This window comes from Mustela erminea, chromosome 1 (genome assembly GCF_009829155.1).
Source record: "Mustela erminea isolate mMusErm1 chromosome 1, mMusErm1.Pri, whole genome shotgun sequence".
NCBI lineage: Eukaryota > Metazoa > Chordata > Mammalia > Carnivora > Mustelidae > Mustela > Mustela erminea.
This window is the reverse complement of record NC_045614.1, coordinates 218,145,785-218,171,507: the sequence shown is the minus strand read 5'-3', so window position 1 is coordinate 218,171,507 and position 25,723 is coordinate 218,145,785. Positions and strand designations below refer to the sequence as shown.

Below are 25,723 nucleotides of genomic sequence, written 5' to 3'. Positions count from 1 at the left end.
CCGGGCGCTCTCCACCAGCGCCGCTGCTTATCACTGGGGCTGCTTATCCCGGGGGGAGGCCCACAGGAGCAGACCGGCCCAGGCCAACACGGGCTCCCCTCCCGGCCAACATGCCCCCTGGCCTCCAGGTCGCCCGCCCACCCCTGGACGCCGAAGACACACGACCACCCCCGTCTCTGGACAAACAGCCTCCTGGCCTCTCGGGTCTGCTACCGAAGTCCGGGTCTGGCTCTGCGAGGGACAGCGGCTCCTACACCCCGATGCAAGGTCCTGGGCCGGGCCCTGCTCTCAGCGTGGCCCCATTTCTCACTCCGTGCAGCCCTCCCAGGAAGGAACAGAGGGGGAAAGCCGTTACCAGGTCCCCAACATCACTGGATTTGGGACCAACAGAGACTTGTCACAGGAAACCTGAGGGTATATGCCTCCTCAAGAAAATCAGCCGACGATGCAGTGAGGCCTGCCTGGGCCCCCCACGGTTCCCCTCGTGCCGCCAAGGCCGGACCGGCAGGTGTGTGCTCGCAGGTGGGCGCCCACGTCTGCCAGCCAGAGCCCGCTCCAGAGCCCGGGTGGACCCACTCCAGCGCTACTGTGGGGAACGGGGTCACGGCACCCTCGCACACACACGTGCACACACGTACCCACGTGCACACACGTACACACACACATGCACACACACACCCGCACCTCCGTCTCCTGACTCACCGAGGCCCGGGGCAGCAGAGCCAGCGGGACAATCATCCTCACGGTCTCCGGGGTGAAGGTCTACAAGTGAGAGGTACAAACACGACTCCTTACGCAGGACGGGAAACCCCCCGCCGGCCAGAGCACCTGCCGTCGGCGCCACATGGAACGGAGCAAACCCAGAGCAGCCGAGGGCCGCGCGAGCACACGGCACGGACTCAGGCCCAACCGGGAATGCAGCCTATTCGGGGCCTCTAGAGGGCCGGACCTCCCTCCCCGCTGCCTGGGATGGAGACCCAACAGTCAGCTCGGGAATGAGCAAACCCACAGAGACCCGGAGGTCACAAGCCAGGAAAGACCAAAGCAATTTCCCTGTCCCTTGCAGGTACGGGGACAGCCGAAGGTGGCCGCCGCCGTGGAGTGGAGCAGAAGAGCCTCCAGCCTCCGGCTCCCCCAAATGCGGAGTCCCACTCGCGGCACCGCTGCCGACCCCACGGGCGCAGCCCCTCTCTGGCCCCACGCTGGCCCGGGACACACAAAGCGAAAAGCACAGGCTTACGGGCTCATCATGGCTCTTGTTTCCATTGGTTTTAAACCGTGGCAAAACCTACACAAATTTCACATCTTCCCCATGTCTAAGTGTCCAGGTCAGTGGTGCTCGGTACGTCCACACCGCTGCGCCACGGTCCCCACCGTCCACGTGCAGGGCTCCTTCCACCTCCCCGGACAGGAGCTCTGTCCTCAGGAAACGCGGACGCCCCCTCCCCAGCCGCCCCACCGTGTCCCTGGGGCTCTCAGCGCTCCGGGGACGGCGTGTCCATGCACGGACGCAGGCTTCGTCCTCCGTGTCCGGTTCCCGTCACCGAGCATGACATCGTCAAGGCTCGCCCGCACCGTAGCGTGGTCAGAATGGCATTCCCAAGGCTGAACAACATTCCATGCTGCGCGGAGACCGTACTTCTCCTGCAGACCTTACAGCTTCACACTCAGGCCTGTGATCCACTCTGAGTTCATTTGTCCAAATGGGATGAAAGAGGGCGCAGACTTGTTTCTACATTTGGGGGGTCCCAGAGTCCTGGCTCTGCCCCCATTGGGTCACGTTGGCACTTTCATTGGAAATCAGCAGACTAGGAAGCTGTGGGTTTGCTTCTGGAATCTTCTCTGTCCCGCTGATCTTCAGGTGTACGGCTCGGTCAGTTCCACGATGTCCGTAACGCTCAAGCAGGGGAGAAAGTCTCAAAATGGGTCGTCTTTTGTCTCTTCAAAATCATTCTGGCCCTTCTAGGTCACTGGATTTGTGTCTGACTTTTAGAATAGGCTTGGAGGGACGCCCGGGTGGCTCAGTGGGTTAAGCCTCTGCCTTTGGCTCAAGTCATGGTTTCGGGGTCCTGGGATCGAGCCCCGCATCGGGCTCTCTGCTCAGCAGGGAGCCTGCTTCCCTCTCTCTCTCTCTCTGCCTGTCTCTCTGCCTACTTGTGATCTCTGTCTGTCAAATAAATAAATAAAAATCTTTTAAAAATATAGAATAGGGCTTGAAAATTTCTACAAAAACCCTCACCAGGATTTTGATTGTGATTGCACTGAATCTACAGGTCAATTTTGGTAGAATTAACATTTCAATAACGTTGGCCTCCTGGCCAGTAACAGATGATGGGTCTTCTTGTTTAGTCTTTAATTTCTCAGCAAATTTTTTGCTTATATCTATCCCTAAGAATTTCATATTTTTGAAGCTCTTATAAATGGTGTTTTATTACAGTTTGAGTTGTTCGATGCTAGTATACAGAAATAATATTAATTTTGAGAGACTGAACTTGTACCCTGTAAATTCACTAAATGCACCTATTCTAGTAGCTTTTTTAATAGATTTTTAAAGGATTTTCCACATAAGCCATCATGCCGCCTGTGAATAAAGACAACTTTACTTCTTTTCGATTTTGTACATCCTTTATCTGTTTTTCTTGCCATACTTTTCTAGCATAATGTTGAGCAGAAGTGGTGAGAGAGACACCCCTGCCTTTCTCCCAATATGAGAAGGAAAACCCTCGTCTCCCACCATTATGCGCAGTATGAGCTGCAGGTTTGCGCAGATACCCTCCCTCAGACTTCGATGCCTACTTGTTAGCCTGCTGAGAGCTTGTGGGGTTTCTTAGCATAAATGAGTATTAAAGTTTGTCAAAGGCTTTTTTTTTTCCTTATTAGGATAGTTACATGGTTTTCTTTTTATTAGTCTGTTAATACAGCGAATTACAGGAATTCATTTTAAATGTTAAACCAACCTTGCATTCCTGGGGAAACTCACCCTTGGTCACGATGCAGTGCCCGTCTCACATGTTGTTGGATTTGACTTGTTAAGATGTTCCAACTCATTCTGTTCCTGAGGGATACTGGTCCGCAGTGTTTGCATTACATACCAGGGCAATGCCGGCCTCATGGAGTGGGCTGAGAAGTACTCACCCTCTTCCAGTGACCGGGAGACCTTGTGCAGCATTAATATTATTTCTTCCTTCAGTGTCTAATAGAATTCAATGAGGACCAAGTGTTTTCTCTGTTGACGGACTTTTATATATAAATTCAATTTTTCAATAGATACAAGGTTATGTGGGTCATCTACTTGACCTGAGTGCCTTTTAGTGATTTGCATCTTTCCAGGGATTTGCCCATTTCATCCATGTTCCAAAATTTCCCCACACAAAGCTTTTCAGAATATTCCCTGGCCATCATTATAGCACCTATGAGATACGTAGTGATTTCTCATCTCTCATTTCCGATTTTGGTAATTTTCTTCTCTCTCTTTTCTGATCAGTCTAATTGGAGTTTATCAAATTTAATGATCGCTTCAAAGAACCAACTTTGGGGGTTTCTCTCCTATTGTTTTCTATTTCATGGATTTCAGCTCTTTGCTATCTCTTTCCTGTATTTGCTTTTTCTTAAGGTTGAAGCTTAAATCATTGACTTGAGGACTGTTTTATGTTCTAATATATTTAATGCTATAAATCTCCCTCTGAGCACAGTTTTACCTGCACCCCACAAATTCTGATACAGGATGTGTCAACTTTCACTAAGTTCAAAACAGTGCCTAGTTTCCTTCGTGATCTCTTTGAACTGGGAATAACTATGCTTATTTTGTTCCCAAATATTTCGGGATTTTTCCAGATATCGCTGAGACTTGTTCTATCGTCCAGAACATGGTCTGTCTCAGTGGACATTCTGCACGTGAGTTCCAATGGTGCCGCAAGCTGGGGTGCTGGTCTACAGACACAAGCAACACAAGCAGGGGAGCAGCACGGTTCAAGTCTTCTACATCTTCACTGATGTTACGTCTACTTGTCCTATCAGTTATTGGGACCGGATTGCTGAAGTCTCCAACAGTAACAGATCTGTATGTCTCCTTTCAGTAGATCATTTTGTGCCACTTGTATTTTGAGGCTCTGTTATTAAGTGCATACCTATTCAATAGGATATGCTTTCTTGATGAGCCTCCTGCCTTTACCAGGATAACGTGTCATTCTTATTCCTGGAAATACTTCTGATCCTGAAATCTAACTTATGCGACTCAACCATCTTTAGACCAGTATTTGTGCAATACATGCCTTTCCAACGCTTTCCTTTAAACCACGTCTTTAGGGACGCCTGGGTGGCTCAGTCGGTTAAGCACCCAACTCTTGGTTTTGGCTCAGGTGGTGATCTCAGAGTACTGTGTTGGGCTCCCTGCTCAGCGGGCCATCTGCTTCTCCCTCTCCCTCTGCCCTTCCCACCCCCACTTGTGCCTACGCTTGCGCAATCTCTCAAATAAATAAATAAATAACGTTTTTAAAAATAAACTGTGTTTTATATTTAATGCAAATAGATTTTTCATTGAATCTTTTTGATCTGACAACCTCTGGCAAAATGTCCCTTTTTTGGAGTTTTCAGGCCATTCGCATTTGATGAGACTGGCAGCATGGTTGGGTTTAAATCCATCATCTTTCTATTTGTCCAAATTTCTTGGCTTCATTTTTTTTTTTTTTTTTTTTTTTTTACTGTCTTCTTCTGGACTCGTGGTTTTTTAAACAACTCAATTTGATCTTTACTACAGCTTGTTACCAGCCTTCCCCGCTGTTTTGTAGGGGCTGTCCCAGGGTTTAGAGCAAACGCTCACTACATCACTGCCAGCCTTCCAATAGTATTTTAACACTTCACATTCATTTGAAGAACTTTATAACAGTTTCCATTTTGCTCCTCCTGGACTTTGTGCTACATTGTTGCAGACCCTTTTTGCTTCCACTGACATTGGGAACTCTACAAATGTCATTATTATCTTCAAACGGTAAATCATCTGTTTGTTTTTTAACACGAGGGGACACATGGCTTTTCTACTTGTGTGCACTTCTCCGCCCCGGTCCTTCAGATCCAGATTTCCGGCTCCTCCCTGAAGAAGGCCCGTCACAGTCCCAGGGAGAGTCCTCTGGAGAGACATTCTTGCAGCTTTTAGACTCCAAAAGGTCTTTCTTTTGTCTCCACTTCAGATCGATATTCTGTTGTCTGTAGGACTATAGCTCGAAGACTTCCTCCGCTCAGGATTTGGAGGAGGCTCCCTCTTTGGGATCGCGCGGCTTCTGATGGGAAGTGAGTTCTCGTTTTGTCTTCATTCCTCCGTGCATTGTAGGGTTTTGCCTCTGGCTTTTCTAGGATTTTTCTACTGTTAAAATTTCCAGAAAGTTGATTACGATGTGCCCTTGTGTGGTTTTCTTCCTGTTTCTTCTGCCTGGAGTTTGCTAATCTTCCTGGAAATGAGCTTTCGTCAGATGCAGAGAATTCTAACTACTATTTTCTTCAAATATCTCCCACCACACACACCTCTTCTCTAAATTCAACTTCACATGCGCTTCCACCCCATATGGTCCCCCTCCCGACTCTGTTCCTTTTTTCCATCCCTGCTGTTTTCCGGGTTTCACTGGAGGAAGCTTCTAGGGTTCTCTCTTCACAAATACCGATCTTGTCTCTATCAAGCCTGACCTAGTCTGAAGCCCGTCCAGCGCGTTTTCTGGAAGACTCGGTGGGTCTTTCCCAAACCTTCTGCTTTCTCCTTGTTCACGGTTTTCCTGCGTCACCGACACATGGCGTGCTTCTGTAACTGACATTTCCACACCCTCGCTGCTGACCCCACCGTCTGGACGCGTGCGGCCCCCCGGGTCTCTGTCTCATTGTTGACTTCTCTCCTCTCCAGGGTTACTTGCAGGGCAAGTGATTTTTGATCGGCGCCAGACGTCTCAGACTTGCTGTTGTCAGAGCCCGTTTTTGCCGCGAACGTCCTGGTGAGGCTCTTCTCGGGGACGCAGTTCAATCACTCAGAATCAGTTGGGCGCTTCAAGGCTCACCATCAGCTTTCTCAGCTGGGTCCTGAGCCGGCTGCATCCGGGCGAAGGCAATGAGTTTGGAGGACTCTACCCCACACCCTTTGGACTGTGAGGCCTTCCCACGTGTCTGGTGAGAACACAGACTTCATTCCCTGGGTCAACCACAAGAACCTACTTACTCCGGCGCCTTCTGCCCTCATCTTGGTGGTACCTGCACACACACGCATGGACCAACACTCACCCAATGATCAGGAAGACCCCCTGGAGGTCCTCTCTAGAGCTCTGTCCCCACATAATCCCCTCAACTCCACTGTTTCCCCCACAAACTCTAGCCTCGGTGGAAACCCTTTGACGCCAAATTGTCTCCAGCTGGTCCTGGGCTCCCGCCCCTGGGCTCAGCTGGACACTGTGGGCAAGAGTTCGGGAGGCCAGGGGCCCCCTCCCGGGGACAACTGCCCCGTGCCCAGCTGTACAGCCTCTGACACCTACAGCCTGGCACAACCTGTTGGCTTTCCTGCTGTTTCAGGCAGGATCTGAAACCCAGTCCCTGTCTCCCCGTCTTGGCTACAAGTCGGGGATGAAACCTTGTAATCTTTTTTTTTGAAACCTTGTATTTTTAATTCAATTTCCCACTGATCCCAAGTGCATGACTCTGGTGGACTTGAACAGTGTATCCCATCGGAGCCGCATGGAGCTGTCAGCCTAAAGCAGGGCTTCCGTCACCAGGACGGCCCGACCACCACGCAGCTCACTACAGCCAGCCCTCGGAAGGAACAAAAGCATTTACCTCTCTCTCCGGCCTCAGCTCTCGCCCTCTCAGTGGAAGCATCTCATCAGAAGCCCGTCCGCTATTTCAGGAGGAACACTGGGGTTGCGCGCTGCTCGCGGGAACCGGGAACCGCGAGCCTGCGGCCAATCAGCCTAAAGAGAAGCCTGGGCCGGAAGACAGGCCGAGCGCTGAAAACAGCTGGACCCACTCAAGGCCCTTCGCCTCGGTCCACGATCGCTTCCCGATTTATTCAGTGAGGTCAGGGCATCCCGGACGTCCCGCCCCGAGTAGCTCACCACCCAAGGTCACCTTCCTCCGGACACCGCGCTGGGGCTGAGGCAGACGCTCGGGGGCCAGGAGGTGTCTGAGAAGTCTCCAGACCAGCGGCTGAAGCTCCGGGACGTGGGGCAGCTGGGGCGCTGCTCCGCGTGGGGGGCGCAGGAGCCGCAGCGCAGGGGAAGGCGTGTCCTGGGGCACTGGCGGGGCCTCGCTGCAGGGGCAGAGGGACCCCCCTCCTCCTCACCCCTTCCCAGCATTCACAAAGCCAAGAGCCCAGTCCCGGACTCGTCAGAGGCGGGCATGTGATTTGAAAATATTTTCTCCTCGTCCGTGGGTCGTCTCTTTGCTTTCTTGATGGCGTCCTGTGAAGCACAAAGGTTTTTCATTTTGATCTTAAAAGCAGCCCCAGAAAAGACAGATTACCTTCAAGAAGAGGGAGCCTGGCAATGGCTTCTTAGCGTACAGAGGATGGCAAAGGCTGGTGCTCAGACCCCCACGGTGCAAGAAGGCCCCCCACGACCCGAGAAGCCCCCGGAGGAGCAGGGAAGCCTTTCAGGGACACAGAAGCAGGAAGCATCGGACGGAAGGCGTCGCTAACACACACCTGCTTCGAGCAGGAGAAGTGTTCTTATGTGGAAAACCGGAGGCGCAGAACGGAATAAAAAGCCAAGAAAGTGGCAAATACGTCTACAAACCTGAACCAAGAAGTAACACAGCAGAGTGTCTGGTGAGGTTAAAAAATCACTAAACACACAACACGTGGGTCGGGAAGGGGCACGCGCCGAGTCCCTGGACCAGCCCCCAGAATAAAGAACGGCATAACGTTGGATAACGGACAGCTACGGATGTTCTAATTTCCGGGAAAACCATCAAAAGCAGAGTCTGTAACTTCCAAACTGCTAGAGGGCATAAAAATTAAAAGATCAGTAATTACCTTTAAAAAAAAAAAAAAAAAGCAGGAGGGAGAAGGAAGGATGGGGGAGACACAGCACAGATGAGACAGTGAGCACGACGCAAGGGCGCAGGGCGCCGGGGGCTCCGTGGGTTAGAGCCGCTGCCCTCGGCTCGGGTCATGCTCTCAGGGTCCCGGGATCGAGCCCCGCATCGGGCTCTCTGCTCCGCCGGGAGCCTGCTTCCCTCTCTCTCTGCCTGCCTCTCTGCCTACTTGTGATCTCTCTCTGTCAAATAAAATAAAATCTTTTTTAAAAAATGCGAGGTGACAGACTGACACTCTGTGCATCAGTAATCACATTTAAAGGAGCCTAGATAAAGGTGCCAGTTAAAAAAAATGTTTTTTGATTCATCATCAGACTCTGAAAAAACAAATGCCAAACTTCAATTTAAAAGAACTTTAATCATATGCTACTTCCGAGGCACATCTATGACACGAAGAGACAGAAAGGTTAAAAGCAGGAGGAGCGCGGAGGCACGTGCTAAGCTGCGGTCGCTGGTTCCGTGTGTGATTTCAGAGCAGCGTAAAGCCCAGAGCATCACAGCGGGAAAGGCCACGTCTTCGTCATCGTGGCAGACACTCCAGCCACGAGGAAGATACAGTAATTCAGAAACCGTCTCGCTAATAACACAGCCCCCGAGCACACAAAGCGAGCGGGTGTCAGCGCAAGGATAAGGTGAATCCGCGGAGGCGACGGGAACTGTTCCCCAACAGAGCGGGGACATCTAAGCAAGAAACCAACAAGGGCGAGACTCATACGCGTGTTCTGGGAAGGGCCAGACCAGAAACACCAACAGCCTCTACCACAACCGCTCAACTCTGTCCTCCTGCAAAGCAGCCACGAATGACACGGAAACCAATGAGTGACCCTGGGATCCCATAAAACTGTATTTATAGAAACAGGGGCCAGGTGCCTGGGTGGCTCAGTTGGTTAAATGCCCGCCTTCGGCTCAGGTCATGATCCCAAGGTCCTGGGATTGAGCCCTGCGTCAGGCTCCCTGCTCAGCACAAACCCTGCTTCTCCTTCTCCTTCTGCCCCTCCCGCTGTTCCTGCTCTCTCTCTCTCTTCAATAAATAAAATCCTAAAGAAGGAGGAGGAGGAAAGAAGCAGGTGTCAAGCCAGATTTGGCCACTGGGCTTTGGTTTGCCAACCTGACATAGGTTTGAATGCCGGGATGCATAAACTCTATGCATCTATACAGTATACAGAACATGCCTCCACCAACGGCAGAACATCATCTTTTCAAGGACACAGAGGACATTTCCAAAACTGAACCAGATGCTGGGCCATAAAGCAAGTCTCAAAAAATTTCCAAAGACAAGCACCAGTCAGAGCATAATCTTTGACCACAGTTCCCTGAAGCTAAAAATAATAATAATTTCATTTATTTTTTAAAGATTTTACTTATTTGACAGATAGAGATCACAAGTAGGCAGAGAGGCAGGCAGAGGGGAGGGAGGAAGCAGGCTCCCCGCTGAGCAGAGAGCCGGATATGGGGCTCGATCCCAGGACCCTGAGATCATGACCTGAGCCGAAGGCAGAGGCTTAACCCACTGAGCCCCCAGGAGCCCCAAAATAATAATAATTTTAAAAAGGCGGCAAAAAGATGTTTGGAAAATCTCCATATATTTAGAAATGCAAAACAGTTATCAATGGTGAAAAAAATTACGTATCTAAAAACCCACGGAGTGGAACAGTAACAAAGGGTTTCCTGTTACAACTTATAAAGGCTTAAACGGTCCAGATCATCAATCATCAGGGAAGGGTGACACCTAAGTGCGACAGGAAATTCTAAGAGGTTGAAAACAAATGAGACATATTACGACTCACAAAGTTAGAGAAACAAAAAGCACAGGAAAAAGGAAATAATTTAAAAAGCAGAAATGAATGAACTAAAAACTGTACGGAAAGCCGGGAAGTTGGCTCTTGGAAAGGATCGATGAAATTGACAGAGTTTTGACAAGAGGGACAAGTCCGAGACAGAGACGCACGAATAATGCTGGGGAAAGAGCCCAGTGCTGCGGGGTTTCTGAGACCCGGGGGGCTTGAGGAGCAGCCATAGGGGAACAGACTTTCAACGAAGCCGGAAGGACAAAGTCCTGGGAAGAGTAATTGGCAAGAAGCTTAAGGAGACGCAGAAAACCCAAACAGCCACAGGCAGGACGGTCACCTCTGCACGCGGCGGCCGGGCGGCGGCTGCGGAAGGGGACGACATGTCTCCATCCAAACCAGTGGCACCAGACAGCAGCCCGTGAGCCTGGGAGAGACACGGGGCAGGATGTTCGTGACTCTGCAGGTGCCCGGCAGTTGGAGGCCTCTGCTCCTGCCCGGAGGCCACCCACCGGGGACGTTGGCACCCCCGTACCAGACTCTGGTGTCCTGGGTGGTGAAGGGGACAGGGGAGGGGACGGCAGATGTGGGAACGAAAGAGACGGTGACACGGTCAGCGCAGCGGGGTGTCCACGGTCCAGGTGGGACCTCAGCCGGGGGCAGTGACCACACAGGTCACGTGGCCACACAGGCTCGCTTAGACCGGGAAGCGCAGGTGCTTCTCCCAGAGGGGCAGCGAGAATGCAGCGGCGGCCGGAGGGGCCGGGGTCCCGCCCCACGGTGTGTTCTCCAGCTGGAAGCGTAATTGCTAACGAAGGCCACGACCTACATCGCCTGCCCTCAAACGTTCCCATGACAGAGAGAGGGAAAGGACAGGGTGGGGGAGGGGACGAGGGACGGAGGGGTCACCGGCTGCACCTGGGGCCTGGTCCCCAGCCCTGGAGACTATTTGGGGAGGTTCATGAAGGCTCTGATCAGGGTCACAGATGCCTGGGGACAGTGGTGACCAATGGGTCAGAGGTGCCTCTTCTAGGAAACAGAGCTAAAGGCTGCTGGGGGGAAGTCCCCAGGACCCAGCTGGCCCTCCTGCAGGTGGCTTGCAGAGACTCCAGAACCAGGCCGGCGGGGTCCCAGGGACCTCCGGCCATCACCTTGCGGCCTGCTGGCCGTGCTGTCCTGGGGCCTTCTGCCCGGGGAAGCCCAGGACTCCAGGGTCCCAGCACCTGCAGGAGGCAGAGCCACCAGCCAGGAGGGAAGAAGATACGCCCTCCTTTGTGTCAGGGCTGCCCAGCCCAGTGCAAGTCAGGGCTTCTCCCCGTAGACCCCAACTCAGCGGGGGCGGCTGGCTCTTCACGCCTCTGGGGCCTTGGTGCGGGTGTGGCTCCCGGGGCCAGCATCAGCCCCTGGCTGGCCCCACGGCCACTCGGTGTCTGCTCCCGTGGCACAGAGACACACGGTCTGTGCGACAAGGGAGAGCCTGTGTGCAGGGCCCAGGCCTAGGAGGCAGCTTGGCGGCCAGCCTGCCGTCCCCAAGGCCCCAAGGCTGGAGGTGACAGGACAGGAGGAGCTGGGGGCAGCTTCCCGCAGCCCAGCCCGAGCGCGGGCGGAGGCAGCTTGGACCACCGCACACCTGTGGCCGGAGAAACCAGCTGGCCCTCCGCGAGGGAGGTGCCCACAAAGAACATTCCAGGAGCGTAGCCGCCCACGAGATGCGCCCGGGAAGACGCCGTCTGCCTTGTCAACCCAGCGCAACCGCGGGGAGGCGTGAGGCTCCCGCCCCGGCCTCTCTCAGGCACACCTGCCACAGGCAAGCACGGCCCGCTCGTAGTGTAGACGCGCCCCAGCATTTCCACAGTGGAAGACAGACACAGCCTTTAAAATTCTGGGTGTGGACTCACTCCACGGTCCCCGTCCACACGGTGAGGGAGCCGCTACAGGACACTTCACTAAGAGGAGTGAACCCGCCGGGCCATTGGTATCGGCCAGACCCGCTACGAGCAGTTCCCACGAACAGGCTTGCATGAGGACGCACGGGGTCCGGCGGGCGGACACACACGAGGCTCGCCCCCCTCGCTCTGGGGCTGCGGGTCTCAGAGACGAGGGGCTGCCCGCCCCCACCCCGTGAAGCTCCCGGGAACAGGACCAGCACCGTCTAGCGGGAACAGGACGTGTGCCACAGAGGCAAGGCCCTTCAGTGTCACATTCTCCCGCGGCCACATTAAAAAAGTCACAAGAAACAGACAAAAATCATGTAGTCATAGTTTATTTAACCCAAATAGTCCCAAATAGTGTTATTTCAACCTCTGATCAACATAAAAGAACATGACAGAGACATTTCACATCCCCTTTTTTTTGTGCTCAGTCTTCGAGTAGATGCACCTTTCACAGTGAGAACACATGGAAATCAGAGTGGGCCGTCTCCAGCGTGACCCCGTGGGATGTGACACCCCCGTGGGACGTGGCCCCCGTGGGACGTGGCTCCCAGGGGACGTGGCCTCAGGCACTGTCTCAGGCCGCGCGAGGTCACCTATGACGCACTCTTAGGACTGTCTTCCGCCCACTTCCCTTTTCCACGTACATGGTTTTTAGAAGCTTTTAGTTTCACTAGTTCTCTCGCTTCAACTGTCTGTGATAGGTTCTTTCCTCGACTGGTGCGTAGGCTCAGGGGGTTCAATGTTTTATGTGTTTTCTTTTCCTAGTCTTTTCCTAATTTAAAAAAAAGCCAACTCATTCTTGGAAATACAATATAATCACAAGCTACGGAATTAGATAAAATCATTAAACACTTCCGGTCTCCTTTGTTCTTCTATAAAACTTGGGGAAGAGAAAACAGATCTCTTACTGGAAACAAAGGCCTAATAAACAACAAAGAATAAAGGACGAGTAATTGTCATCGGTCCCTTTTCAAGTTCCTTCTTTTCCTAAAACTGTTCCTGTTTAGGCTGGGCGTCCCGCCGCTGGCCACGGCCTGGACCCTGCGAGGTGCCACCGCCGAGGGAGCGTGTCCGCAGGGATGCGGCATTCGGTGACTTCCGTGGGAGGTGGGGCGCAAGGAGGTGAACCTAGGCCGGGTCCCACGTGGACACCAGGCTCGGCCGTAGCCTGTCTGACCCCAGAGGGTCCTCGGCGCCCACCAGCACGGACACCGGCGCTGAGGGAGCAGGGACACGCGCTGTCCAGGATTACGCTCCCGCATGAGCTCAGAGGCTGGGGCCACGCGCCGCCCGCCCCAGCAGCGTGCGCCCCGCACGTCAGGTCTTGCCCAGAACGCGCCTCGCTGTACACGGCCGAACGGTCCCTCCTAATCCACCCAAATCCCGGCAGTAATCAGGGCTTTACAAGAGCTCCTGGCAAATAAAGATAGCTCACGCTTACGGGTGGAATCGCGTCCTCCCTGGATTCACACGCGGAGGGCCTGCCCCCCAGGGCCTCAGAAGGATCCACATCCGGAGACAGGGTCAGAGCAGAGTCGCTTGTGAAGATGAGGTCACCAGGGTGGGCCGTGGTCTCAGGACACAGAGACACACTTGTGGGAAGGGCACCACGTGGACAGAAATGGGGAAGACGGTCACCAGCCACACAAGGACAGACGCCGGGACACAACCTCCCTCCCGGCCCCCAGAGAAAACCAACCCCACAAACGTCTTGGTTTTGGACTTCAGCCTCCAGAACTGTGACCAAACACTGCTGTCACTTGAGCCACTCAGACACACAGCTCCAGGGACCAGCTGACCTACGTGACAGACCACCGCACTCACCGGCTGACCTACGTGACAGACCACCGCACCAGCCCCGGAAACAGCCTTTCCAGTGTCCCACAGGTCACACCCAACATGGGTGGGTGGCCGCCACCCGCTCCCCATGTCTGCACATGAGGGAGGCCTGGTGCCTCTTGCTCCCACGGCCTGCTGCCCCCGTTCCCGGGTGCAGGTACGGGCGGGAATCAAAGCCCCAGGGCTCCGTGAACTGTCCTGCCCGCTGCATGACTGCATATTTCGAGGTTCATCTTCAAAAGGCCACAGCATAGGTGTGACCCCCACACACCCACAACAAGCAAACTTGTGACAAAAGGGAACCATGCACACGGCGAGAGAGGCCGTGTCCAGAGGCTTGGGGTCCACACGGCCCCACACAGAGCTCCCGCTCACACCCGAGAGGCAGCAGCAGAACCGCGCGCGCGCAGAGGCACAGGTGCCCTACCTGTCCCCTCCCAGCAGCCATGCAGCTGCCCCAAGGGAGCTCGTCCGCACGCAGGCCAGGCTACTACGGTCTGGCCACTGGCTTTCCGGGGGAAGAGACGCTGCTCTGGGATGTGCTGAGCCATGAAATGATTCAGCAGCAGGGAAAATCCAAAGTTGGCACGGTCACGTCGCCCTGCTCTGGGGTGACATGCAGACACCCCGTTTTGGTGCGGGCTGGCAGAACAGCTCTGCCGTGCTCCAGAGACCTGCCAGGCCCGGGCGAGACACTCCGTGGTAAAGCCACCACAGTCCCCAGCCACGGACAAAAGCCACCCTCATCCCCTACTCCACGGGGGGCAAAGCAGGGAGAAGCCGGCGCCGGGGGACAGACACACTGGGGTGCTGGTGACCCCGCCTGGCTGGAACGCGCCCGTGTGGAGCTCAGGCCTGGCTTCTAGGTTCTACTTTCGCTCTCCCTTCCTGACGAGGCACCTTCCACGTGCTCCGGTCCAGGGGCAGCCCAGCCACGACTACGGCACGACGCCCCGGGTGGCGCTGCTTCTCCAACACACGTGTGGTGCGACGCAGGCACATGTCTTCCCGAAGCGCTCGGCAGCGCGTGCCCGCGGCACAGCCCGTGGGGTCAAGGCCAGCCCTCACCGTCTTCACCAGCGACAAGGGCAAACGGCCCAGGTCAGCGGCCCGGGGTGAGCTAAAGACGGGGCCACAGAGACCGTGTGCAGGGAGTGGCTGGTGTTAGAAGCACGTGTGTGCGCGTCCTGCCTCGGACGCGGGGTCGGGAGCCACTGCGAGCACAGGAGCAGAGCACAGAAGGGGCGGCCTCGGGCTACGGGAGTGAGTCCGCGGCGGCGACCCCGGCGGCCTGCCTGGAGGGGGTTGGCAGCAGGGGTTCCCCAGTGAGTGGCTGGGGGCGGGCGAGGTACACAGAGGAAAGTGGATCCCGGCAGGGCCTGGGGGACGGAGGGAGGGCTGTGTGTGCGGAATGGGCAGGGACAGGCCCACTAAGCCCCCCACGCGTGTGGAAAGTGCGGGGCTGAGAACCAGAGCCCGGCGGGGGGGTCTCCACACAGCGCGAAGACAGCCTCAGACGAGCCTGGAAATAACCCCGTTCTAGGTGCCGAACGGGTTTTCCTCTCGTCTCGAATCCAGGCCCCAAACCCACACGAGCGATCCGTTCCACCCGTGGACGTCGGCGTCGTCTGTCTTAAAACGCCAGCTGTCCCCATGGGCACCACGTCCCACGTGCAGACGGCAGCCCTCAGCCGGCCAACAGCCCCCCGCCCCCCGGACCATAGCCGTCCACTGGGGACTCTGCTGGCTCTCGGACAGCAGAGATCACCTCAGCCGCGTGGACGGCACAAAGCCGGTCACCGAGGACAAATTCTGTCACATTTTGCAGCTGCGTCTGAAACGCGTCACAGCGCTTGACAAGGGTGAGCTGGGGGGCAGGGGTCGTCTCGGCTTAGACCGCGGAGAGCACAGGGTCTTCCCGGGTGGTCTCCGTCGTCAGGCGCACCGACGTCTGCCACGTTCTCTCCCGTCCCACTGTTGGCAAACCTTCCCCTTGGTCAGCGACACCTTTAGAAGTCCCTGTTTGAGTCCAGAAAATAAACCCGGGGTGCCTGGGGGCCTCCGTCGGTTGAGTGTCCGGCTCCTGGTTTGGGCTCAGGTCAGGGTCTCAGGGTCCTGAGCTCGAACCCACTGTCAGGCTCCCCAGGGAGCCTGCCTGACCCCCCAGCTCTGGTTCTGATTCTCTGCCTGCTGCTCCCCCAGAGGCGCACTCCCTCTCCCTCTCTCTCGAATAAATAAATAAGTCTTTGAAAAGAAAGAAAAATTGACCTCACACAGTGCCCCCAGATCAGTCCCACTCCGGGGCTCCGGGCAGCAGCCGAGCCTCTCCAGGGAGATTTGCAGGAACCCACAGACGCAGCCCCCCAGAACTATCCAAATGTGCACACAAGACGGCAGAGAAGCGGTGGGACTCAACCCTCCGGAAACGCAGACTTCGGTGTCATCACTACTGTTGGTTGGTGCTGTTCGTGGCCGTGTGCGGAGTGTTCGGCAGTAACAGAGGACACCGAAGTCCACGCAAGCAACAGATACTGAGCGAGAAAGCGGCAGATTTGGAAGGAACCAGAGAATGTTCTTTTTTAAAGATTTGCTTATTGGAGCGAGAGAGAGCGTGTGCACACGTCACATTAGTGGGGGGAGGCAGGGGAGGGCGGAGGGAGAAAGACGATCCCCGCAGACTCCGCACCCAGCACAGAGCCAGACGGGGGGCTCGACCTCACGACCCCGAGATCACGACCTGAGCCGAAACCAGGAGTCGGGCGCCTGACCGACCAAATCACCCAGATGCCCCGAAGAGAATGACAAGTTCCAGGAGCTGGTGCCGCAGCAGACGAGGCGGGGACAAAGGCAGAGCTGGGGCCTGAAGAAACCGCCCAGGAGGCAGCACAAAATGACAGAGAGAAGCAGCTCGAGCAAGGACGAAGGGGCTGGAGGCTGGGGGTTCGTCGGGCAGCACGCGACGAACCAACAGCTGGAATTTCTCCCAAATTCTGGAAGGACACAATGCTTTATGTCCAGGAAGCAGGATGAGTGAGAAAAAAGCCCCGCGGGGCGGCTGGCGGGGCCGGAGGGAGGGAGCACGGAGCGGCGGGGGAGAACCGGACACGGGCACGGGAGGCCGGCGGGCGGGACGGCCAGCTCCCCGGGGCGGCCGCTGCGTCAGCCAGGGCACGGCGACGCGACACCATCCAAGTGTCAGAAACGGCCGGGCACTCAGCACCACACACACCGCGGCCTCTGCCCACAGCAGCCAGAGCCAAGGTCAGTAACACAAAGGTGACCTGAAATCGCCGCGCGCAGAAGCGAAAGCCCTTCTGCTTCACTCGTGGGTGTCATTCCCGGGTCACAGGAGAACCAGGACCCTGGAAAGTGCTCAGACTGCACAGGGACAGGACCGCAGCCCAAACACACGGCACACGGCACAGCAGAGCGGAGACGGGGGGAGCCTGAAGTCTGAGGACAGAAATCAAGAAGCTATGCTCGGAGAAGGAATAAAGAATTGTGAAAATAACGAGACAACTCAGTAACCTGGAAAGAGACACTGGATGATCCCCAAGGAGCGCGTCAGACAGGAAGGCACAGCACCCGGGGAACAGAGCCGCCACACCTGGGCTCCTCACCAACCGCAGGACAGGACCAGAGAGAAACCTGGGCTACGAGCAGGCAAGAAAACAGAAAAGCGAAAGTAGCTTTAAAAATGAAAGGGAACTTCACGTCCCATAGAGATCTGAAAACCGAGAAAATACCAGGACCTTTGCACCAAGAAGCGGAGAACATGAATGAAACAAACCACGTTCAGACGGGATTGGAAACTGACGGATCCAGGGCTCGTGAAGACACAGAACCAGGACGTCACCACGGGTCCACACAGACGCCCTGCTGGGACCAGAAGCGACATAAAACACACACGATCTCCGTCTCACGGAAGCTCCACCACGCAGCACGGAGAGAGGCCACACCACCCGACTCACATCAGGAGACGGGCATCGTCCAGACGCCAGAGCTTGTGGGGACAGGGTCTGATCAAGGACGATTATGAGCCAAAGCCACTTCGGACACAGGAGCAGACAATCCCCCACAAATTAGCACAAACCGACCCAACGCAGTAACATAGCAAGAAATAACAGAGCCCGGCCACGCCGGGATATCGCCAGGGAGGCAGGGAAGGACCCACGTACGTCACCGAGTTAACAGACAAATGGAAAAACCGTGTGTGATCAATACATGCGGAAAAAAGGGCTTCGTAAAACATTTTCAGCAAAATATTCTTAGAAACAAGACAACTGGGGCGCCTGGGGGGCTCAGTGGGTTAAGCCGCTGCCTTCGGCTCGGGTCATGATCTCAGGGTCCTGGGATCGAGTCCCACATCGGGCTCTCTGCTCAGCGGGGAGCCGGCTTCCTCCTCTCTCTCTGCCTGTCTCTCTGCCTGCTGGTGATCTCTGTCAAATTAATTAATTAATTAAAAAAAAAGAAAGAAAATCCTAAACGTCTACAAATAAATGACAGGAACTGGAGACTGGTAAGGAGCCCAGCGACCAAAGTGATACCCAAAACCAAATACATTTCTCCTCAAAGCTGAGAAGGAGTTAAAAAATAAATTTTCAGTAAAAAATATAACTTAAAAACATCACTTAGAAAAGCAACATTAGTCGTTAAGGCAGGCTGAGGGCCATGGGGGAGCCAGCCGGGAGGCCAGGGGTGGCCTGCAGTGACAGAGCCGCAGGCCAGAGCCCCAGCAGGAAGACCAGCCCCTGCCGCGGGAAAGTCGTCCCGGCTCCTCTCCACGGACCGTGCCCTTCCCATCGAAGTCCGGGCGGCTTCCCACAGGCCTCAGAGGCCGGCTTTAAGCCCTAACCCAGAGTCACGAGCGGCAGGGATGGCCAGCTGCTCCCGGGGCCCCGCGGGGAGGCCGAGCAGACGCAGCGACCAGAGGACGGAGAACCAGACGGAAGGCGCCCGGACAGGCGGCCGCAGTGCCGCCAGGTGGGCAGGGAAGGAGGGCCGCGCTGAGGGCGGTGTGGACAAGCGGGGCTCCTGGGGGGACGGAAGAGCACCGGGCTCCCCGCTTCTCACCCACAGAGTCAGCTCCGGGGGAGGCAGGGCCTCCGGGTGGAGGGCACACCTCAGGCTTCCACAAGACAGTGCGGGAGCTCGCAGGAGTGCCCCAGGGTGGGGAAGGAGAAAGCCCCCCACCCCCCGCCCCGCAAATGGAACGGTGGGCGGAGCCCCAGGAGAGCCCGCCTTTCTGCTCATCCTAAGGGAGAAGCCTGAGGCACGTGAGCCCACGAGAAAACAGGAGGTGCAGGACCCCAGGTAAGGCACAGGTAAGGTCTGCAGGGAAGGACCTCAGAGGGGAACGCGGGGGTCTGCGCAGGGAGGAGCTCAGCGGCATCTAGCAGGAAATGCAAACAAGGTCACGACCGGACAGGACATGGTGCGTCCGTCCGTCTGCCAGAGCTCACGACAGCATCAAGGGCTCGAGAGCAGGAGGGTCCCCGTCCCGCGGCTGGTGGTTGCGCAGCGTGGGGCATGCATGGGGGAAACAGCCAGGACCGCGGGGAGGGCTCCGGTGCCAGAGCCTCGCCTCCTGGTGGCTGCACTGCAGCTGCAGGGGGGTCGGCGGACACGGGTCGGGGTCAAGAGTGCCATCTGACCTCGGGGCACTTTCTGTAAACATCTTTCGCCAAATGTCTCCACACAGACCTGAGGAGGGCCCCCCACACGCGGTGTAGACGCTCGGAGCTCCGTGCTTCCCGGACACGGATTCTGGGTGCCGTCTTCTCCCCATCTGTGGGCCGTTAGAGAACCCCCACCCTGTTTCCAGCAGCCGCGCCTGCAATGGACGATATTTGGGGGTTTCACCGGCACGTGAAGCCTTGGATTTCCGTTACCCGGCGCTTTTGCTTCTCGTGCATTTTGTCCTCGATTCATGAGCTCAGTTACTTTATGTCAAAAATTAAACCAATGTCTTAGACCAGATGTCATAAGAATTGCGGCCTGTGAGCTGAATTCGGGCGGCAACATTTTTTATCCGGCGTGCACTTTGTTAGAAATAAATAACTGCATATAAAACCCCAGATTCCTGCCTCATCCTAGCAGAGCAAAAATCTGCTTCCGCTAGTCCGGCATCTCCCTGGCCATGTCAGCTGGGGGTCATGCTGCCTGGGGGTCAATGGCCAGGGGCGAGGGGGTCAGCGCTGGGGGTCCAGCGAGCACGCCCAAGAGAAGAGGCCTCGGCCGTCACTCCTGGCCCGGCCCCTCTGTCTCACACCCGCCTTTCCCCGGCTCACCTTGCTGCCTGGCCTGACAGACTCTGTATTCACAACTTCATGAATTGTATTTACCGAAAAAGAAATGTTTCTACCCAAGAACTCCCGCACTATAAGGAAAAGCAGTGAGGGGCACACAGCTGTCAGAGCCCCAGGAAAACGCCGCACTCGCCCAGGCCAGGGTGACCTGCGCCTGTCACTGTGTTTTCGAACATGTTTCCTTCGACCTGGGTTATAACAGCCCCTTGACTCACACCTGAAAATAGTGACTAACGTGTGCCAATGTGCGTGTGCTCGGACCTCCACAACCATCCGGAAGGCCCTGGTTCTTTCCTAGCCCCGGACGCTGCGTTGCCGGGTCCCAGCTCACCGCCGGGCCGGCAGAGGAGACCCGCAGTAGCCACACGGCTTTTTCTAAAACAAAAACAAACACGACCCCGCCAGGCATTGTCAACACTGGAGGATTGCTCACCGCGGCCGTCCACTTCTGTGGAAGTCACCGAACGCTGCCTGAGAGGCAGTCATGGGGCCCGGACTCTCGGATCCCCTCGAGGGAGAACCTGCCGGACCGCAGCAATGGGCCCTCCATGGGGGGCTGGGCCTGAGGGACCCCGGGCTCCCGGGTGGGGTCAGTCGCGGCTGGAGGACCCCGGCGAGACTTTCTCAGAGCGGCAGGAGGAGAGGTCCTCCCTTGCCAGGCCTCCGCCATCCGGTCCCCTCTCCCCGCATCAGAGCAGCATGCTGGCCCCAGGCCCCAGCGCCCCCCTGTGCCCCTCAGTCCCCACAGCCTCGCTCCCAGCCAACCTCCTGCACCTCTTTTTGGCACCTGCTTTCTGCACCCCCCAAACCAATGCACTCCCCACGTAAGAACGGCCTTCTGGCTCATTTTGGCAAAAACAGCTTCGCCAGGTAGACCAGCTGACGGACCTCACGAACATGGGGTTACGTCTCTTCTAGGAAAAGGCACGTTCATTCGACAGCTCTCGTCAGACTTGGACAGTGGTCTCCAGTCGAAACCAGTCCACGGGACGCGGACCAACACCGGTGCACTCCCCACGCGACCCAGCACAGCCCTTCATCTCGCTGCCACCAAGCGCACAAGGCAGCGGAGCTCGCACGGATTTGCATGACCTGACCTTCCCCGTGCAACAGCGTATCTAGCATGTATCTGTTCCCACCCTCTCAGATGGGGATTTCTGGTCCCCGGTCCACTGAGGGCAGCCTCCCAGAAGTAAGAACGGTTTTAAATGACTACTTACATGACGCCAACCACTTAGTTTCAGATATGTACATTTTTCACACTGAGTTTTCTGAGCATCAAAGTGCTCTGGGTTCCAGAAGCCAGCTGAGCGGCCTCAGCAAGCCCTTCCCCCGCTCAGTGTCTCCATCTGTGTAACGGGGCGAGGCCGCGGTCCTCATAGGGCTTTTCCCAGAAGCAAACAACCTGATCTGCTCGTGAAACCCCTCACAGAGTGGCCATCATTGTAGCTGCTGTCACAGGACCATCTGCAAAGCCTCAGTGAGGAGGCAGGGGACACTTTTAAAGACCGCGTACGATTATAAAGTCTTCAGGTCAGCCAACAACACGAGGAAGGAAAAGGCTCCAGAGCTGAGCAGACCCAGCAGGCGCCCGCCACCCAGGCACCCAAGTCGCCACGGAGCACCACGTCCGGCTGAAGGTACTTCCTTGCAGCGTGCGGCTTTTTACTACTGGTCGCGGCAGGATTCATTACCGTGGTTCGCTATTACTGATCTCACCCCCCACCCACTTTCAGAAAGGAATCGAGAAGGTCCACATTAATAATGCATGGCCTCCCCGAGTCGCCTGGGGACAGGCCTCTTGGCCACTGGCACGCTGCTCCCACCACGCGCCCAGCCTCGGTGCTGAGTCCTACGGAAGAATGCCGCCTGTCACACATCCATCTGCCCACACCAGCAACCAGGACGTGCCCTACCTGCGACCCCTCCAGCTATGCTCGGGAAGGGACAGCGATCAGACCACAGCGTCCATCCTGCAGAGGAACGGGGGCCGGCCTCCCACAACCCCTCCCGCCACCTCCCCAACGGTCACACAGATGCCCTCCCAAGATGACCACCTCTCAGACTTTGCTCCACAAAGATAATCCAAACACAGCAAATCCTGATAACTAAAAGGAAGGCTGGCCAAGGACGAACCCCTCACATGTTGGCAGTAACCGGCAATTAACGTTAAGATCATTCTGAAGCAGTTTTTAGGAAGGACAGGTTAAGTCACACACATTTTTGCTTTACAACTCAAAACAACTCACTTAAAGCCTCAGACATTCTTGGGTTAACCAAAGTAAAACCCATGAAATTTCTGAGAAATTGCTTTACAAAGTTCAGCGCAACCTTACTGTAGCAGCAATTTCTCAGTAAGACTGAGCAACTGAAGTTCTTACCTTCTACAAGTCACTTAAAAGGAAACAGACAGATGTAGCCACTCAGGTTCTTTGCTCTATAAATATTAATCAGCCACAACTTCTACCACTAAACTCTCAGTTCTGACAAGGCCGGAGAGAGAGGAGAGGCCTGGCGGTGGACGCTTCGGCTTTTGCCAGACTTTGACGGGGACGGGGGGCCGCCGCTACCGGGTGAGGGGCTCCTGGGCTACCCCTTAAGCATGCCCTCGCGCGTCTCCCGAGTAAAGTCAGGCTGGAAGTCAACAGAAGGTGTGCAATTCAAGTTAACCAGACAAGTTAAGCAGACCCCTCCCCAGCACCACACACACAAAAAAAAAAAAAAGAAAGAAAAACAAAACAAAACAAAAACAATAAATCTGGCTCTTCTCAACACAACTTCTGTGTTTTATTTTCCCTGTTTACGAGGATTTCAGTATCTCCCTCCTCCCTCTGATCTGACCCCAGATGAAAATGTCCGGACTTTTAGCACATGGTGGGGTCTCAGAAGATGGGAGCCTCCGGTTCTCAGCCGGAATCTGGCCCACCGCTCTGTGACCTAACCTACAGCAGGCAGCCAGACCTCTGTTCTCCCAGGGCGCTCTTTCCCAAGTTTGCAGCATGATCAGAGGGAACACAGGCCATGGCTACGCATCAGGGTGAACTCAGTTAACATGGGAAGCAGGAGTAAAAACGGACACACCAGATCACCTTGGTGGATGCACACTTTCTACCTTTCAAAACACAACACCTGCTTTGTCTGTTTCCTGGGCGCTGGCCCCACAGACCTGTGTTTGGGTGGGCGGTGGGGGTGCCACTCGAGCAGGCGCTGAGCCCACCATGGGGGCCAGCCCAGGCCCGAGGGCACCGGCTGAAGGATCCTTCCTGTGCCTTCCCTGACCATCGTACAACCCTGTCTCTCCCCTGCTCTCCTACATGCCTCAGTTTACTGCAAAGTCACAAACCTCTTGGTAGAGATTTCCCAGCTGCCCTCCCCCCGCCCCCGCCGCGGGTGGCATGAATAGCAAACTCTGGCCGAACATGGCCACTATGCATGCACAGTGCACCAAGGTGGTTACCTTCCAGGGCCAAGAAGAGGTCCTTCCTATCCTGACTGTCAACCCCACGTAGCCTCCCTTTCAAACAATGTAATCATGGAGATCCCTCCAGGTGACAGAAGTGGATACAGAAGTGAGCCGTAACAATCTGATTGTAAAACCTTGAGGGGGGGCGCGTTGTCATGATGCTCCAGTGGGGGGAGGGGCAACAGGAAGTGATCAAATTAAAGAATGTTCAGAACCTCACTGAGAACCCCTATGAAGCTTTGCAACAGGGAAACGTGGACCAGTAACCCCTAAAGGAGTCTGGGCCTGCAGGGGGGCAACCGGGAGCATGCGGGAAAGGGACCTTTGGGTGTGGCCCCCACAGGGGCGCCGGGAGCACCAGCCCAGCAGCGGTGGACTTGGGCTGCCTGGGACCGCAGCTGTGGACTTGGGCTGCCTGGGATGACTGTCACTTCTTCGGGGGGCGGCTGCTTCGCATCCCAGACTCTCCGAAGGCCAGCGGTCCTCATTTCTCCTTCTGTTAAGATCATATTTCCTACAAAAAGGAACCTACCTGCTCAAGTGTTCCCTTAGACAAGACTGTTAATATTGTGCTTAAAAAAAAAAAAAAAAAAGCCCAGGAAGCCGTTTATAACAGCGTTTCCCTACTGCGCTGAACTTCTCCAAGTTAAAAAAAAAAAAAAAACCTTCAAGGCAGCTCCGAGTGCTAATAATAACCCTCCTTTCCGGGGTCCTGCGCTGGGCCGCGGGGGCGAGGGGGGCTCGGCCGCGGAGAGCGCTGCGATCACCGACGGACCCCGTCCCTCCAAGAGCGGTGGAAATTCACAGTCGGCCTTGGTCCAAACGCCAAAGTCAAATCCGAAAACTCGGCGCCCGCCGCCCCCCACGCGCCCCACCGGCAGCCCCCTCCTCCCTCGGACCGGCAAAAAGTGAAACTAAGCCTGGGCCGCGACCTGAGCGGTCAGGGGCGAAGCGCGGGGTCCCCGGCGCCCCCAGGCCAGGCAGGGGGCCCGTCGCGTCCGCGGGGTGGGGGGTATTGAGGGGAGCAGAGGGGACCCCACAGCAGAGTCCGCGGCGGGAGGGTCGTGCCCTCCCTCGGTCCCGGCCCCGGCCCCTCCAGGGGCGCCCCCTCCCCCGGCGGCGCCCCCTCCTCCCCGCACCCCAGGCCCCCTCCCCTGGAGGCTGCGGCGGCCTGAGCGGCGCGGACGGGGAGGTGTCCTGGGCCTCGGCCCGGACCGGGCACCGGGGAGGCTGGGGGGTGCGGGAGGACCCGGGCCCGCGGACCACCCCCAGCGCCCCCCACCCGGGTCCTCCCGCAGGCCCCGCGCCGGGCGGAGCGCAGCCGGCCCACTGCGGCGCGGGGCCAGCGGGGCCCGGGCCGGCCTCGGGTGGGGGCCGACCTCGGGCGGAGGAGCGACCTCGGGCGGCGGGGGGCGGGGAAGGGGGGAAGCGACCTCGGGCGGCAGGAGGGGGGCCCGACCTCGGCGGGGGCCGCGCCGCTCACCTGCAGCCGCCGCCACCTGCTCGTCGCGCGCGCGGCCTCGGCGTCGCCTCCGCGGCCACTCCGGCCGCTGCGCTCCGGCCCTGGGCGCGCCCGGCCCTGCGTCGGGCCTCAGCGAGTGCGGCGCCCGCCGCCCCCGGCCCCCATCCCGCCCCGCCCGGCCCGCCGCCCTCCGCCCTCGGCCGCGCCGCCCCGCCACTTCCTGTGCGCGGCGATCCCACAGTTCCGCCGGCGCGCGGGGAGGGGGGGACACGCGGGGGGGACACGCGGGGACACGCGGGGGGGCGCGCGGGGGGGCGCGGGGGGTCCGGGGGGACACGCGGGGGGGACTCGGGGGGACACGTGGGGGATGGGGGCACGTGGGGGGTGCCCGGGACAACGGGGGTCCTGGCCGGGGGAGGTGGGGACACGTGGGGGCGCCGGTGGAGAAGGGGCCCTGGCAGAGGTCGCGGAACGGACGCGCGTGAATCCGGGGCGGGGACCGGAGCCGCTGGGGCACGTGGGTTGCGGGACCAGCCAGACAGGTCAGGGGGCGGGACTGACGCGGGGAGGGGATGGGGGACGCGGTCGGTGGGGGGCGGGGAGACAGCACCGTGGGTCCAGCGACCCTCGAGCCCCCCCATCTCCCCCGCGTCCCCCCACCCCCGCGGGCACTGGCTCGTTTCCGGGCGTGAGCTCCTCCCCTAGTCCGGGTCACAGCTGGGGGGGGGGTTGCCGCCGCCGCAGGGGGTGGATCGCGCGTCACCGGCACCGGGGACGTCCCGGGTCCTGAGAGCCTGGGCTCTGCGGGAGGATAGATTTCAGACCCACGTGCGGCGCCCTTTGACTTATTTATAGTTGGCACCGGGCTG

At 57.1% G+C, this 25,723-nt stretch overlaps 1 protein-coding gene across 2 annotated transcripts in view; it reads right to left on the bottom strand.

Moving 5' to 3' along the window:
* The window catches only part of AGPAT3 (1-acylglycerol-3-phosphate O-acyltransferase 3), an 80,151-nt gene extending 55,113 nt beyond the window's left edge, over positions 1 to 25,038 (bottom strand). Inside the window, exon 1 of one of the 2 annotated variants that reach the window (XM_032356504.1) lies at positions 24,876 to 25,038. The gene's annotated coding sequence lies outside the window, so the exon portion shown is untranslated. The remainder of the gene's footprint in view (positions 1 to 24,875) is intronic. The other variant, XM_032356486.1, reaches the window with a different exon arrangement.
* Positions 25,039 to 25,723: the final 685 nt, after the last annotated feature.